Source organism: Microtus ochrogaster, linkage group LG1, assembly GCF_000317375.1.
Source record: "Microtus ochrogaster isolate Prairie Vole_2 linkage group LG1, MicOch1.0, whole genome shotgun sequence".
Taxonomy (NCBI): domain Eukaryota; kingdom Metazoa; phylum Chordata; class Mammalia; order Rodentia; family Cricetidae; genus Microtus; species Microtus ochrogaster.
Window position 1 is genome coordinate 23,366,105 of NC_022027.1, and position 17,895 is coordinate 23,383,999.

The 17,895-nt window shown below is 44.0% G+C and overlaps 1 protein-coding gene across 16 annotated transcripts in view; it reads right to left on the reverse strand.

Annotated features, from left to right (window-relative positions):
• Window positions 1-17,895, reverse strand: part of Apbb2 (amyloid beta precursor protein binding family B member 2) — a 337,583-nt gene that overhangs the window by 240,188 nt on the left and 79,500 nt on the right. For 14 of the 16 annotated variants that reach the window (XM_026785195.1, XM_013350791.2, XM_013350789.2 and 11 more), the window contains exon 2: window positions 14,411-14,566. The gene's annotated coding sequence lies outside the window, so the exon portion shown is untranslated. Of the gene's footprint in view, window positions 1-14,399; window positions 14,567-17,407; window positions 17,631-17,895 lie in introns of those variants that run through there. The other 2 variants (XM_026785182.1, XM_026785183.1) reach the window with 2 other exon arrangements.

Here is a 17,895-nt window from a genome sequence, read left to right on the forward strand (position 1 = left end):
GTATAAGATAATGTTTTAATATCAAGACGACCATGTGCTGCTTTCATGACCTTTCCAGCTCTTCCAAGCACACCCTCTTCTGTGGGCCCCACAATAAGAACTATTTGACTACAGGTGCTGCAGGAATTCAAGGTCATCCATCCCCATGGGCCATAAAACTAGCAGAACAGACCAGGCTGGGCAAAGGCGAGGCCAAAAGATGATCTTTCATAACTTGAAGCAGATGATTCAAATTTTCACTGTGCAATAATGACAGTCTCATTCCTCTTACATAACAGCAATATGTGAAAATACAGAGTTGGAAACCGCATTCCTTATGATTATAATAACCACACACGGAACAGAGGGGGCACTAACATCAAATACCCATACTTGACCTTGGAGACACAGTAGAGAAAAAGAATGCTTCGCCCTGGGTGTCCCAGCAACCAGACAAGAAAGAATTAATTACTACCACTCATCATCTTACAAACAGACTTACCTACCCAGGACGAAAACAAACCTACTGAAATGTTAAGTGAATTTTTTTTTCAAGTTCTTTGAAAGTCCTCTCAAGTGTTCTGCTTCTTGAAAAATTTCCATGTAAATCAAACTCAAATAAACAGGCCAGAGGGAGCCCTCCAACCCCTACCATCCACTCTGCTGAGTCTCAGACCGTGCACATGAACAAAGCTGAGGCTTCCCATCACAGAAGCTGGGGGTAAACACCTTGGCTTCAGCTCACTCTAATGGAGTTTCAGGGGGGAGACTGAAATGCTGGCATGCAGCTTCAAACGAAGAAAGGGAGGGAGGGGGGAAGGGAGGGAGGGAGGGTGGATGGATGGACCAGGAATGGAGAATAAAGCAGCAGAACGAGGGCTGCCTGTCAATCCTACACATGCCCACGTGGACTTGGCCTTCTGGACGGGGGGCCTAGAGACCCATGGGGAAATGTTGTGTGGCTCCCAAGGGCTGTGGTACTAGCAGAGCTGTAGCTTCCATTGTCATAAGGTGCTACCGACGGGTGGAGGGACTGCCTTAAACAACAGAAATCTACTCTTCTTACCACGCTGGAGCCCAGAGGTCTCAGGTCAGGAGTCTGCAGAGTTGGTTTCTCCTACAGCCTCTCTCTACAGCGTGTGGAGGGTGGCTCCCCCCTTACGTTTTCACCTCTTGTTCCATTGTTACGCCTGTACCCAATCTCCTCTGCTTGTCAGACACCTCTGATGCTGAAACAGACCCTACCTCTATGGCCCTTATCTTCATCTGAGTTACCTGTCTCTTCAAAGACACTGTCTCCAAACAGACTTCCATTGTAAGGTAGGATTTCAACACATGAATTCTGATGGGGCACAACAGAGCCCATGACATTGTTAAGAGCCACTGCATGGTAAAGCTGTGCTTCTATCTGTGCTCATCAGTGCCACGAGGGCCACACGGACTCGATAAACCCATCACCGCTGTCACTGCTTAGAGAAAGCACCGCTATTCTTTTATAACAAAGGGATATGACACACTGTAATGTCCCAGAATGGCTCTAAAGAGACTAACAAGGACAAATGTGGTTTTTATTATCCTTACGAAATACTTCATTTCATATCCATCCCATCCATCATGAAGTCTCTGGGGGGAAAGGGAGCAATACCCGAAGGAAGGCTGAGCACTAGTTCACAGACTATCTCAGACAATCCACACGGGCATTCACCTGACATTAATGGATGCATGCCTTTCTTGCAGCCACTTCCCCTTTTACTTCCTTTACTGTGTTAGTCTAGATTGCTTGCCCCCAACATAACACCAGGTTCAACAAATAATACTACCAGAGATGAAACCAAGAATACTGTCTGTGCTGTAGTTTGAACAAGAAACGTCTACCAAAGGCTCATATGATCAAACACTTGGTCCTCAGCTGGTGGCGCCATTTGGGAAGGTATGAAACCTTTAGTGGGTGGAGCCTTGCTGAAGGAAGTACGTCATGAAGTTGTGCCTTGAGGGTTTACACCCAAGTCCCTCTTTGTTCTTCTTCTCTCTGCATCCTGGTGATTGATACAATGTGACAGGCCAGCCTAGTACTCCTACCAACACACCTTCCCCACTGTGATTATCTGAATGAGAATGGCCCCTATAGGCTCATACACTTTAATACTTTGGTCCCCAGTTGACAAAACTGTTTGGGAAGGATTAAGAGGAGTGGCCTTGTTGGAGGAGCTATAGGCTTTGGAGTTTCAATAGACTTGCGCCATTCCCATGGTGCTCTCTGCCTCCTGCTAGTGGTTTGAGATGGACACTTTCAGTTGTTCCCGTGGCCATGTGCCACCGTCATGGACTCTAACCCTAAGAACAATAAGCCCAATTCAATATTTTCTTTTATTAGCTGCCTAGACCATGGTATTTTATCCCAACAGTATAAAAGGAACTACTGTACCCACCATGATGGCCTGTATGCACTCTGGAATGACAAGCCAAAATGAACCCTTTCTGCTTTAAGTTGCTTTGTCGGGGTGTTTTATCATGGCAGCTAAACAGTCACTAATACAGTCTATAAGATGGCTTCTTCTCTAGGCTGAACAACTAGAAAATCAAAATGACAACCTGACTCATTTTCCAAATCCTCTACTTTCCATGGAAGATTTCTAAAAGCTGATAACTTCAGCTCTGACCCCCAGCCTTCGCTGCTCAGGAATCCCAGAGACATCTGCTGAGATGGGTTCCAGGCACTGCAGCAGAGTCTGGACATATAGCACCTAAGAGACAAGACTGTCCTTCCTCCCACGGATGTCCTAGCCCTAGAGTAAAAACAAGCATGTACATTAAAATAGACGGTAAAATATGAGGTTTAAAACAGAGAGGCTGAGAACACCGAGGAGTGCAAACAGAGGGGCCTGGAGCTGGGTTTGAACAGCCAGGCTGACCAGACAAGAGCAAGGACGGAGCCGATTGCTGTACTACTGTAACTTGGGCTGGTCAGATCCCAGACACTAAATGGCTAGGCTCTTCCAGCTGAAGACCACAGAGATGGGAGGGGTTCCTGACAGCATTCTCAGCTTAGGGCCATAAAAGCCTGGACACTCTAACACCCATCTAATAAATATTCATAAAAACTCCCTTAAAGTGCACAGTGCAGAAACTGGTAAGCCATTCCCAGCCTTGGAAAGCCTACCCATGTTCCTGTTTAGTGGGTCCCTGTGGTGTTATTTCATTTGTATTTTAATAAATAAAGCTTGCCTCAAGTTCAGAGAGTAAAACAGCCACACTGATCAGTTTCACAGACCAGGCAGTGGTGACACACACCTTTAATATTAGTAGCCAAGCTAGTTTGCCATTGACACTAGGCGGTAGTGGCGCATGCCTTTAATCCCAGCACTAGAGAGGAATATAAGACAGGAGACAGCTCTCAGACACAATCTCATTCTGATATTCCTGGAGGCAGGATTGCCATTTAGGACTGAGGTAGAGGTAAGAGCAAGTGGCTGGGTGTTTTGCTTTTCTGATCTTCAGGTTGAACCCCAATTTCTATCTTCGGGTTTTTATTAGTTGTGCTACAGTTCCAGCTTAGCTTTACTAAATAAACTGCTGCCTTGCTAAGGAATTTTCTACTTAAGCATTATCTCTTGACTGAATGCATTCCTTCAAGAAGATATCAAATACACGCATGCACGCACACGCATGCACACATGCACGCACACACACAATTCACCACATCCATAGACCGCCCACAGGTAGTCTATAAATGCTTACCCCTGCCCCCAGCTGTGCGCTTGTATCTTCAGGCTACAGTCTGAAGACAAAACATAGGAGCAGGTATTTCATATTCTTTACTCTCCTTCACATCCCTCTGGAGACCTCAGGTGGGTATCCCCAGCCTCTTCCCCATGTCTTTCCCATGACAACATAATCAGTACCCATCAATCACAAGTCCTCACTGTGAACCAGGGAACTCTATCCATGCCACTTGGCATTCACCAAACCCTCCCAGCCCTGTTCCTCCAGGGCACCCCTGGTCTCCTCTAAGCATTACCCCAATGTCTCCTCCATTAACCATCAACTGCATACCCTCTGTAGAGGACGAACATAGAGACTGAAGGCGGGACAGGACAGCCCACCCCTGGAGCCCTAGCACCCACCACAGCACTCGATGTACACACAGAGAGAGAGCAATAAACACAAGAACTTAAGCCCCTGTGCACAGCATTCGAGACCCCTCAGTCTGGTCCCACTCTGCATCCCAACCTTACCTAAAGCATCCCCTACTACCTACGCCCTTCCAACAGCACTGATGGCTCACCTGTACTTAACTTGGGGGCACATTCCTGTCCCTAGACTATCCTTCCCCTGGCTGCTCCCATCTAAATGCATTATCACAAGGCGAGTGCCTCGGAAGGGTTACATCAGCTGTCTCGACCTGGCTCAGAAAGGAAAACCTCTGAGTCTTTGGCTGTTATTCGCAGAGCCTGGATGCACTGTATGAAGTACATATACTTGGCCTCGATGGCTGAGGGTAGAGCTCTATTTTTCCCCCACTTCAAATTTTCAGTGTTCAACACTCAGTAGATTTCAAGGGCCACTTGAAAGCTCCTTATTTAGTCCTTGCATAAATATTTGTTGAGCACCCCAATAAGCAGGATTCTAATGGCAGGGATATATCAGCAAGGAAAAACAAAGAAAAATTCCTGTCTTTAGAAAACTTACAAACACATGCTGAGGGAGGGAGGGAGGGAGGGAGGGAGGGAGGGAGGGATAGAATATAGTGTGTTAGAAGGTGGTAAATTCCACAAGGAGAAAATAGTGACAGGAACTGGGGCTGGGTGTGGGGGAGTTTGCAGTTTTCAAATCAGACAGAGCAGGGTTTAACATGGACAAAGACTTAAGTGAAAGAGGAAGTGACCATGGAGATGGGGAGATAAGAAAACACAGGCAGAAGAAACAAGCAGTGCAAAGGCCCCCGAGGAGAAACCTGACCAGGGAGCCCAAAGGCCAGGGCTAGAGAAGTTAGCCAGGAGGAAGAGCATAGTGGACAAGGCTAGAGGTCAAAGCATCTGGCATCTGGAACCTTCCAAGCAATTATCAGAACTTCATCTTTTACTATGAGGATGGAGAAGAGTTATCCTAGCTCTTAAAGGAAATAGCATGGACATTCTGAGTGCTGACAGGGTCATTCTACTGAGAACGGATAAAGACAGAAGGGAATCAAATCAGAGCCATCAGCTAGGAGGTCACTGTGTCAGCCAGGCCAGGGAGAATGAAGACTAGACCATGGGGCAGTAGGAAGGAGACACTGTGAAAGTCAGGTCTGTCAGTTTTCTGCCAGACTAGAGCTTGGAAGCATGTCTGTATTCTTTCTTAATCTGCCCCAATGCAGCACACTTTAGTACAGTACAATACAATTCCTGCACTGTGTTTTCAAAGTGGTTTGAACAGGGGATCAAAATTCCCAACACAACTAAAGTGGAAAAAAATTAGGTATTATTACAGAAGTCTAAAGAAAGATGAACCAAAATATTGGATAGTCACTCCCCCCTTAAAAAAAAAAAAGGGAGTTTAAGGGAGTTGACCTGTGATCTTTGCCTAGGGATTTTAATTAAGAAAAATACAAAATCCTGTGCAGAATTCAGTTAGACTCGAAGTGGTTTTACCTGAGCATCAATCAATCAATCAATCAATCAAGGTATTTATCAAACCAGTTTATGATTTTAAAAGTCTCCTAAGTTTTGTTGACATTAGAAAACTTACATATCAATTTTTAAATCAAGTATTACTGAAATGTGGATATGGACAGGGTAGCCCCTGGTTTGTCCTCTGAAGTATCACTGCCTAGAGTCTGAAAACCTCATCTTCATATCTATTACTAAATTTCAACGGTCAAATCAGGACAGAAATCATACCAAAGAAAAGGGAAACTATACGGTGGTGGCGCACGCCTTTGGTCCCAGCACTGGGAAGGCAGAGGCAAGCGGATCTCTGAGTTCAAGGCCAGCTTGGTCTACAGAATAAGTTCAGAACGTGAAACAGCCAGGGTTTCACAGAGAAATCCTGTCTCAAGCCCCTCCCCCCTTAAAAAAAAGGGAGTTTAAGGGAGTTGACCTGTGATCTTTACCTAGGGATTTTAATTAAGAAAAATACAAAATCCTGTGCAGAATTCAGTTAGACTCGAAGTGGTTTTACCTGAGCATCAATCAATCAATACGAAGTGGTTTTACCTGAGCATCAATCAATCAATACTTCCAGTCCCAACACACAGGCCTTTCTGAGCAAACAGCTCTCTCCTCTGCAATCAGATCGACCTCCCAGAGCCATCCCGGCCTTGCAGTCAGAAGAGCAAACATGACTCAAGCAAACAGAGGGCAGAATGGTGCCTTCTGCGCATTTCAGCACCAGGGGCTTCTCTGTCCTTCAGTCATATTAACTACATACCTACCTGTTCCTTTGTGTTTCTCCGCTCCAACGGGTAAGTACCTGAGCGGCTGCTGGGCTTGGTGCTAAGGATCAATCCCAGGCCTCACGCATGGCAGGGAGGCAGGCAAGCACGCTGCTCCCAGCGACATCCTTGGCTCACAATGTTCTACCCAACAAAGTTTTAAGACAATGTTTGCTGAATCTGCCCCTCTTCTTGCGCTCTCTCTCTCTCGCTCTCTCTGTCTCTCTCTTTCTCTCTCTCTCTCTCTTACACACACACACACACACACACACACACACACAATCACCCACTTCTTCTGCATTTAGAGAAAAGAAGAACTAAAAATAAACTCTGGGGAAAACGTCTCAATGTTTTTAAAATTACTCAGGATTTTATAACAAACATAAGAAGGAGGGAAGACGGGAGAGAAGACAGGAGGGAGAGGAAGGGAGGAAGAGAAAGGAAGAGAAGGAGAGAGAGAGAAGAGAAGCATTCTAGAGTACCAATAGGTGAAAACACACATTGCCAGCATATGTGCCTTAAAGAAGGTGGGCACAACACATGAATTTGTAAAACCTTTTCTCACGGTATGTGTGTGTTCGTATCACAGATCTCTGCAAGCCACCATCAGACTTCACTCACTACAACCATGCTACAGTATAGCTTACACAAATACCTTGGCATCAGTCTAGCAAGGCTGTTGGTGAAACCACTGATGATCTTGGGGTCCCACAGCATCTGTTTTAGAGGTTAACTTGATGTCACACCAGTCCCTTTTCTGCTTCTAAGCATCACACTGCCCTGCTTTGTCTCCAGCTGCATCACAGACCTGACAGACAAGCAAGCCGCAGCTACCAAAGTCAAGCTGGTAACAGACAGACTCCATGAATCTGGCTAGGCACTGCTTCCTGCAGAGCCAGTGGCTGGTTATCTCAGCTCTCTGAAGGGTCCCAAGCAGCTCAGCTTTCACATCCGCGCTTTCTACAGTCTAAAAGGGACACACCGAGCAGGGGAAAAGGAGGGGATAGATTGCCATCGACCACATACTTTACTAACAACACCAGCAGAAACTACTAGAAACGCAGTAGACAGACCACAGTCTCGTGCTATCGGATGTAAAAGATCTTGATCCTTGCCATTGTCAAATTCTAGACAGCTTTCAGAGCAGTCCACACAAAGAAAGTGGAGGCGCCCACAGAGATGTGGAGCCCAGTCAGAGTGTTGGGCAGCCAGGAACGGGCCCCCCTTGTCTAAGCAACTACTTGGGAGTATCCGATTCCCCCCACAACCACACCACCTCAGGTAACTCCCAGCAGGTTGATGGAGAGCAGGGCTGGACCACACACATCTGCCAAGAAACACAGGGAGACTGCTGACACAGTCTGCGTTCTTATTTCCACCTCTGGGATTCAGACAAGGCGTTTTCCACAGGTAAAAACCACTTGAGACCCCTACACACACACCCTCTACCTTCCACTAATTCCTCAAAAATAACAAGAGGCCATTTTCCCGGGCTTAGCCTACATTCATGTTTAGCACTGTCTCTGGAAATTCCTAAGTATCTTATTCATCTAGTACTTTGGTGGAGTCTTTCTAACTCATTAATTATCATTTTTAAGAAATAAGAGAAGTACAGAGACACATAGAGTTTGCATATATGCTACCCACTTTGTAAGGGTGTTTTATTTATATGGGTATGCCACAGAGCTTGAGAGGAAAAAAATCTGGTTTCAATGAACTATTTTGTATTAGAGAGTAAGAATGAGAGATGAGAGAGAGAGAGAGAGAGACCGAGACAGAGAGAGAGAGAGAGAAAGGGAGAGAGAGAAAGGGGGGGGAGGGAGATCAACTAACATAAATCAATTCTTTCCTTACACCACGTGGAATCATTGAAGACTGAACTCAAACCATCAGGTTTGGCAGCAAGTGCCTCCACCTACTGAGTCACTTACTTCACCGGCCCTGGGTTCAAATTTAAGTGAGTAGATATAAGAAATAAATAGATATAAGATAGCCATTGAAAAATGGAGGTAATGCTGCCTCCCCGTATGATGTAAAGATAAAAACTGAGAAGCACTTCAGTACCCAGTCTACTGGGCATGCTCAAGTGAACATGACACACACTCGAACACACTCTCCAACCCCAGAAGGGCTCGCCCCAGGCTGTCTCTGCTAAGGGCTGCTTCCTCCTGGAACTCCAACACAGCTTTCTGCAGGGCACATCTTATCACATTCCTCTGAATTCAGCAGAGCTGCATTCAATAAACGGATCTACCTCAGCATCCTTCCTCTCTCCTAAGTGAACGCCTGCTCAGGATCAGTGGTCATGCTCCATCCTCTCTGAGAATCCAGAACTGAGAAGCAAAGAGCTGTGGCTGGCATTTCAGCCATTTTATTTCTGAGACAGATCTTGGGGACGTCCCTAATTACTTACTGTCCAGCTATCCTGTCACTCAGACACTTCAGCCAGACACCAGAAACGAGGCACAGCGGGAGCAAACTAGCACTACAACCTAAGTATCCTCAAGAAAACATAGCTTATGAAATCAGTATGGAATAATTTACTGAGACACTACATTTTGTCCTCAGATGGGCCTTAGTTACCAACAGTTATAATGAAAAAAAAAAAGCCATTTTCTTTCATTCTCAAAGAGGGTTGAGAGGGCAAAGTACACAGAACAATTTTCTAGTGTGAGCTAGCACGGTGCTGATGCTCACTTACTAAATCAATTACCTGCTTAGATACTGTCCGTGCGGAAACATTCAACAGGCCACTTTTGTTAGTGAATGAAACTGGGAATCGATAACTTCTTGGCTCACAGAGTTTGTAACTTCCATTTTGAATAGTTGTCGTGTAAAAAATATAGAACTTACTGGAACGGTATAATCAGACTAAATGTTTTATTCATCTCAGATCAGTTTGGGACTCAGAAAGCACTGTCTGTTCTCCTATCAGTAATTACATTAAAACACATAAGCATGGACTGCGTGTCACTCACAAATGGTATCTATCACAGCTCAAAAGGGAATCTGAAAGCTACACAGAGAAGTAAAATATAAAATATATAATATTCCAAGCAAGTACTCTATCAACGTATTCACCAAATGTGGCCTTTGGTAATAGAAGCAGCCTCACTCTTAATCCTTTCGTGGGCTCAGTGATGACCACATTTTGTGTTTATGGTCAAATTATTATATCCTGTAGACTTCACAAATGCAAATGTGCTATAACTTCAGTGAATCAATCTTTCTGGACCTCTAAGTTTAGCTCCTGCCACCCCCCCCAAAAAAAAGCCATTCAAAGTAAAGGTAAGAGGTTTTGCTCACCGCCTATATTTTTCTCAGTTTCAAAAGATGATTAAGGCAGACTCATGGAAAATTTGACGTTTGAGTCAAAGAGAAAATGGGCATCAAACTGTTTGTCATCTTCATGAAAGGCAAAGTTTTGCTCAGATTTTGAGCAACACGGGACTGGGGCCATAGCTCAGCGGTAGAGCCTGAGCTCAGTCGTGGAAAGAGCGGGCGCATTACCCAGTGCCCAAAATAAAGACAGTAAGACAAGGCAGCAAATACAGCAACCTCTACACAATGCACCAAGACTGGCTCTGAACTGTCGTCTACCGTCTCAGATTCTCATACGTATGTCAAAGAAAAGCTCATAGACACTAGTATAGACAATGGAAGAGATGCAGATATAATGTCACCAAGGTAACAAGTTTTTTGTTTGTTTGCTTGATGGAAATGGATGGGCTGCAATGAAAGTCTAGTTCTCAAATCTATTTCATAGAAAACCTGCACTACGAAAAGCACTGGCCTAAGGATAAGCACGCAACTCAAACAGACTGAGCTGCACATCTATGAGTGACCGATTTGCTAAAATGTCTCATGACAAGCAGAGGATAAGAGTTCCTTCAGCAAATGGTGCTAGAATATATATGCAAAACAATAAAACAAAGGTAGTCTGGACCGTCCAGCATTAGTAAAAATTAATCTCAAATGGATCAAAGACTGAGATGTAAGGCCTAAATAATAAAAGCGCTTTAAGAAATAGCAACAAGAATATCTCTGAACTTTAGTGAAGGCCAAGAGTTTTATACCATCAGAGTCATGAGCTTTATATGCCGGCATGTGCCTGCAATCCTGGCTCTCTGGAGGCAGAGCAGGAATATCCCAAGTCTGAGGACAGCTTGGACTACCTAACAAATTTCATGCTAGTCTGTGCTACCTACAAAGGGAGAGTCAGAGACAGGAAGGGAGGAGGGAATGGAAGGGAGCCTTTAAAAGAAAAAAGAACATGAACTGGACTTCATTATAATCAAAAGATTCTGACCATTAAAAATATCATTAGTAAAAACATTACACATATATAGTTTTCTATAGTGATGTAATTTAGAATTAATTAAAATTTACATCGTATCACTGAGGGATATTGCATTGGCAAGTTTTACAACAACTTGACACAAGCTAGAATCATCAGAGAAGAAGGAGCCTCAACTGAGAAAATTGCCTACAAGAGAAATTACATCTTACATTGCTGGAGGTAAATTTGAGGGCGTTCTCTTAATTAGTGATCTATGGGGGAAGGCCCAGCTCATTGTAGGTGGGGCTACCCCTGAGCTGGTGGTCCTGGGTTCTGGAAGGAAGCAGGCTGAGCAAGTCATGGGAAGCAAGCCAGGAGCGACACCCCTCCACGGCCCCTGCATCAGCTCCTGCCTCCAGGTTCCTGCCCTGACCTCCTTCTGTGGTGAACAGCGTTGTGGAAGCATAAGCTAAGTAAACCCTTTCCTCCCCACATGGCGTTTGGCCACGGCGTTCCATCACAGCAACCATGACCCTAACCAGGACACACGCAGAAGCTAAGTAAACCCTTTCCTCCCCACATGGCGTTTGGCCACGGCGTTCCATCACAGCAACCATGACCCTAACCAGGACACACGCAGAAGCTAAGTAAACCCTTTCCTCCCCACATGGCGTTTGGCCACGGCGTTCCATCACAGCAACCATGACCCTAACCAGGACACACGCAGAAGCTAAGTAAACCCTTTCCTCCCCACATGGCGTTTGGCCACGGCGTTCCATCACAGCAACCATGACCCTAACCAGGACACACGCAGAAGAGAGACTTCATCAAGAAAGTTAACAAACACAGTCGGAGATTAGGTAATGGAGGGAATGTGTGCAAATATTACACACACACACACACACACACACACACACACGAAAGAATAACAACCCAATATAAAAGCAGACAAAAGATTTGAACAGTCATTTCTCTAAAGAAAGTCCAGGAGTGGCTGCAGACATGCAACTAGACGTGATCTGCTCTGAAAACAACACTAAGAAAATCACACATCTAATTAAACACCATCAGCGCTTAGAAACAAGCATAATGTGGTTGTCATTACACAAAACCAACAGTACTTCCATATATTGCTAGCAAATAATCTGGAAAGGAATTTTTAAAAAAATTCTATTTGTAAAGGCACAAAAAGAACAACAACAAAAATCTCTTGGGAATAAACTTAACTCTATAGTACAAGAGCAGGACCCTGCAAACAACACATTGCTGCTCAAAGAACCCAGACCTTTGAAAAACATGGAGATACATTCCATGTCACGAGTTCATGAACCAACACTCTTAATACTGAGATAGCGTCACTGTGATCGCTATCAAAGGGCTGGTTCAACATTCAAAATGCAATTAAACCACAGCTCGGCTATTTTTCTTATACCGCCCAGAAACGGCACTACCGACAGTGGGCTGGGCTCTCATTCACCAATCAGCAGTCAAGAAAATGGCCCCGCAGACATGCCCTCAGCCAATCTGATGGAGGCAATTTCTCAGTGGCCGTGCCCTTTCCCTGTGTCTCTAGTTTGTGTCAAGTTAACAAAAACCTAAATAGTGTAATTCTATCTGTGTTAGGGTACATTATCACAGGCCACAGAACAGACCAACCACACAACAAGAAAAAAATCAGAATATACCACATTAAGACTGAACCTAATATAAAGTTCAGACTTCAGTGAATTACATCAGTACTAACAGACGTGCCAAACTGATGTAAGACATAAGGAATAACAGGGAAAGAGGCAGCAGGAGTTACACAGAAACCGCTCCATTCTTTCATAGCCAAACTTACTCCCTGCAGAAGTCTACTAGTTTTAAAATAAGTAATGATAATTAACAAGATCAAATAATGACTATAAAGTCTGATAGTCACAGGACTGGGCGAGGGCAGTCTCAGCACTCACCGCTGTGCTCGGATTGGCTGGGATGGAAGCCAGATGAGGTTTTGGTGAGAGCAGCAGCCCTACCCAGGCTATTAAACTCTGGGCAGCTTCCTGACAACCCCTCATTTGGCTGCTCCCCAGCCACTGTATTTACAGTAAATAAGACACCACGACTAGCATAAGGAATTATCTTCCTTATCAGCAATTTGCTCTAAGTATAGGCTCTAGGAAGCCTTCCTTTTAGATTCAAAAAGCAAGTAATTGAGTTAAATAGATTTTCAAATGTTCCTGAAACCTAAATCCTATTTCTCCCATGTTAACGGCCCTCTCTCCCAGTCTCTCCACCACCGGAAGAACTGAGTTCCATCCCTGCTTCCAAGCAGCCCATTCTATGACTCCACACTGGTCTGCCCTCTCTACCCTGACCCCATGAAAACACACTACCCCACAGTCATTTCACATTGAGACCTCACAGCCTGGAAGCCACTGTCATCAGGGTGTTTCAGATGTGACAGTCACCTGACCCACCAACTAATCTGTCTGAAAAGTGAAACAAGAAATGCTGCCTTAGGGCTAATTTGGGGGCAGAAGTTCAAGCACACAGGTACATGTATGTCTGCTTATTTGATTGTGTTAGAATGCATGCATGCCTATGTGTATCTGTGCATGTATGTGTATATATGTATATATGTGTGTACAGGTATATGTGGATATATGTATATGCTATCTAGGAATACTTGTATGTGTACATGAATTTCTGTGTACATATATGTTCATACCTATGCATGTATGTTCATATGTGTGGATATTCATGATATCCATCCTCCCCAACTTCTGCTCCTCCCTGTATATTTCTGCTGATTTCTCTAATCAACTTATTGCTCCTAAAGTTGCCTCCAGCAGCTCCAGCTGAGCAAACTCATAAACAGAAAAAGGCTCTTTTCAATATTTTTCAGTGACAGTACTGAGGCCTCCAAACCCTGATCACTGTGACCATGACTGGACAGACCTAAGTCACATGCCCAGCGTGAGTCAGTGAGTCCTCTCCTCCAGAGGCTAACAGTGTGGCCTGGGGGGGTGGGGAGGTAATACCCTGAGGGAAAAGATTCATTAAGGATGCAGGGTGAGCAAAGCCATAAGCTCAGACTGCTGGATCCTCCTTCCTAGTGACAAGTCTTCTTCGTTCACGCAGAGTACCCCGCCACTGAGTCCTGTCCCTGGACATGCAGGCCTCAGAAAGAATCCTACATTGTTTCATTCTGATACACAGAACTATGATCACACATTCATCTAAATGCTACTGTTTTGGGGGCATTTCCTTTCTATACGATCATCTTAATGCCAAATGTACAAATTACTAAAACTGAATGGGTCAGTAGTTTTTGTTTGGGCAGAAAAGCAAGTATAACAATTTTGTCAGACAGTGTGAACAGCCAAGGACCCCAGGAGAAATGAGCCACCCTTCCAAGGATGAACCTGGATAAGTTATATAGCCTCGAGTGAGGACGCAGTTTTCTTCCTATTACAAACCCAAGAGTAGTGGGGCCGATTTGGGTGGCCTCTGTTCCTATCTGTACTGAAGATCTTCTTCTATGTGAGAGAGAAAAGGGAGAAGAAAGAGGATGGATGAGGCAAAGGACAGAAAAGGAAAGAAAACAACACACTACGTGGAGAAAGCAATCAGGATGCCTCGCTGACATGGATCTGGGAATCTCTCAATTAACGGGTGATGACCATTTAGGATTGGCTCCAAATACTAGAGAAAGAACAGAACCACATTCCCAGCCAGACCCACCTAACACCAACCTGGGAGCACTTGAGTCGGCGTCCGAGTCAGCTTTTCACAGGGGCTTTCGTTTATGGATTTTCCATCCAGCAGAGGTCTCTAGTCCAGGGCTGGGCAGATCCGACCACAGCATGCTGGGATAGAGAGCACAGCAGCTCCCCCACAGATGCTCCAACCTGGAGGGGCAAAGGCAGGGAGCCATTACTAGGTCTGATGTTCTCATTCATATACATTCTCCCTCTCTCTTCCTCTCTCTCTCTCCACCATAACCCAAGCAAGACCTTCCAAAGGGTTAAAATCCTCAATGAACAGAAGCCACTCTTGTAGGTACGCTAAACACAAGCTGGGCCCACTGTGGTGAAGGCTGCAGCATTGACTCATTCCTGAGAAGGGTCTCTGACCGGTGATGCCCTCTGTCTGTGGAAAGTTTTCAAGCCAGATGTTTTAATTAACCACGGAAAGTACAAGCTACAACTAAAATTTCATGAACACACTGATCTGCCCCATGGAAAACCACAGGAATGTTCTGGCAGGACCAAGTCTGAATTCTTGGGACACAGAGGCCTGGAGTCATTCCCCTTAGGAACTCAAACAGAAAATTAACTTGCTCAATATGTTTCAAAAAAGCAAAATGAAACCCAGATTTAATCTCAATCAAACACGAAAAACATTTCAGAACTTCAAAGAACACCACAAAGACACCAAAGTAGAAACCACAAAGCAAGCTTTGTGTCCTTTAGTAATCAGAATGTATTTTCATTGCTGTGTGAAAAGTGCCACAATTTTATGGGCTGAACAACAAAAGAGAAACTAAACATCTTTGTTTCCTAATAGGGGAAATTATGTACAAAACCAATCCTCAATAAATAAGCTATAAGTATTATCAAATGTATATTGTACCCATAAGTATTACCAAATGTATACTGTATTCATAAATATTACTACATGTATACTATATCAAAATGTACATAGTATCCTTAAGTATTATCAGATATATACTGTATCCATAAATAATATCAAATGTATACTTTATTCATAAATATTATCAAATATATACTGTGTCCATAAATATTGTCAAATGTATACTTTATTCATAAATATCATTAAATAGACACTGTATCCATAATTATTATCAAATATATATTATATCCATAAATATTACCAAATGTATACTGAATCCCCATAAAAGCAATCTATAACTACTCAACCACTACAGAGCCACACCTTAGCGCCAGTGATCAAAGACACTCAGACAGTTGCTATTAAAATAACTGATGCAGAATAATATCGGGGCCAACAATTTCCGCTCCCAACAAGCAAATGAGGCAATCTTCTGACAGCAATTCTTGAGCAGTAAGAGCTAAGAGACTAAGAAGTCTTCACGTGTTAGCATTAATTATACTAGTAGCTATGACAACATCTATACATTCTAAATACTGAAAGCCTATGCAAGGAGTGGGACCAATGCTATTCTCAGAGATCAGTCTACGATTCTTTTTCTGTAGTCAAAACAGTATCCATCAACCCCTCACAAATATGCCAGAAATAGTATCATATTAATCTCTACCTTCACCTGAAACTTCAGTCCCCAAAACCAAAGAAATCAAGATAATAAATCATATAAGCATGGACTAGCCCATGGATAGTCTAAAGACATCAAACATGAATAATGGCATTTCTAGAATGTATTTCTATTTCCCTTTTGATGCTTTGCAGTTTATATACAATTAACATATATGTTTTCCACAATTATAATTTTTTAGGGTTTCTTTAAGAGTATGAGAATGCAAAACAAGACTGGGACATCTATCTATATTCACCTTCTCTGTAGACTGCATTTTATCAGAATAAGGGCTAATAAATGAACAATTATTCACCTAAACTCAGAACAGACTGGTCGTCTCTGATACAAAAATTAAAAATATTCTAAAACCTAAAATGCTTTCAACGCCAACATGGCGCCATAAGTGGAAAATTCTGTGATATGAAACTTTGTTTCATGTAGAAAAATTCTCCAAAACAATGTATCAATTTACCTTAAGGGTACATGTATATGGTGCCATGAGACAGAGATTAAATTTTTGTTTATACTTGGATCTTACCCTCAAGATATCTCATTATATAAATATCTCAAAATCAGCACAAAAAAAAAAAAGAGATCTGAAAGACTCCTGGTCCCACACAGCCCACGGAAGGGTATCACTGTGCAGCTCTTCACTCAGAAATTAAAAACCCCAGTGTGCAGTAACACTTCAGGCTGACAAACAATATTGTCCTAGAAACGTTTCTTGCTCTATTCCACAAAGTTACCACAGATAGAAAATTCTACCCAAATTTTGTTCTCCGTAGCCTGCCACATGCCCATCCCTTAATTAAAAGCCCCTCCTAGGAAGAGTTAACAGTTTCACAGTACCAAGGTCTTTAGTCACCCTGGAGGCTCTAAGCATCCCAAGAAACAAAGGGCACAGTGGCAGAATCTTAATCCTAGGGGCCTTGGTGATCGCACCCAGAGAGAAGAGAGAAGAGAGCCCATGTCCAGAGAGGTCAAATGCTTTTCCTCAGCTATACTCCAAGGAAGCTGGCATCTGAGTCTAGCTCACTCTGGGTGCCTCAACTCTGACCCTGTACATAGCTCCTTCTACCACTGAGATACCTCAGCATTCACCCTCAGAAGTAACACATGTATGAGTCACACACACCTGCTAAATCTGTATCAGCAAAATCAGAACAGACAGGAATTTGTTCCACTGAAACCGAAATTCAGGCAGGAAGAAACGAGAAGACTCGACTCCAGGCTTTAAAAGCCACAGCTCTGCTCTCAGAGAGGGAACAATGGCTGTTCTGTGCACTGGCCGCAGGTGTCCTCAACAGAAACTGCTTGTCAAGCTGGGAGCTCTCCGGCCTCGTGGATAACAGCGTAATTCCCCCCCAGTTCAAAGCAAGACAAGAGGTTTTCGACAAGATAAGACTATGCTGCATGACACTACCTGCAAGAGACAGGAAAGACGCATGCTCACCCGTTTTAGAAATCCGTGATTCGTGGTACCTCGTCCTGAGGTGTACCTCTAAAATCATATCGGTCTTCAGGGAAAGACATTAGCAGGTTGGGAAAGGGGAACATGTCTGTATAAACGAAAATAACAGAATGATCTCTGCCCGCGGCCTCACAGAAGGAGTAGCTTTTCCTTTCCTCCAGAATTAGTTCTCTGAAACAGGACCGCCTGTGCTCCTGCTAGCTGTCCACCTACAAGGTCCACTACACATGCAACGGCTGCATGAGAGTCTCACCAATGTGACTGGCCTGAAGAGCAAGGGGGCAGGCAGATGGCAATGACCAACTAAGAACCACTCACCGAAAGGCCTATAATGAGGCCTTCCCAGCATCCTCTCCCCACTGTGCCACAGGATAACAAAGGCCTCAACTGTGAGTGAGCCGCACCAGGGATGATGTGGCCCAGCTTTGTCACAGCCCAGGAAAGCACAATGAGTCTCCCTTCACTGGGAA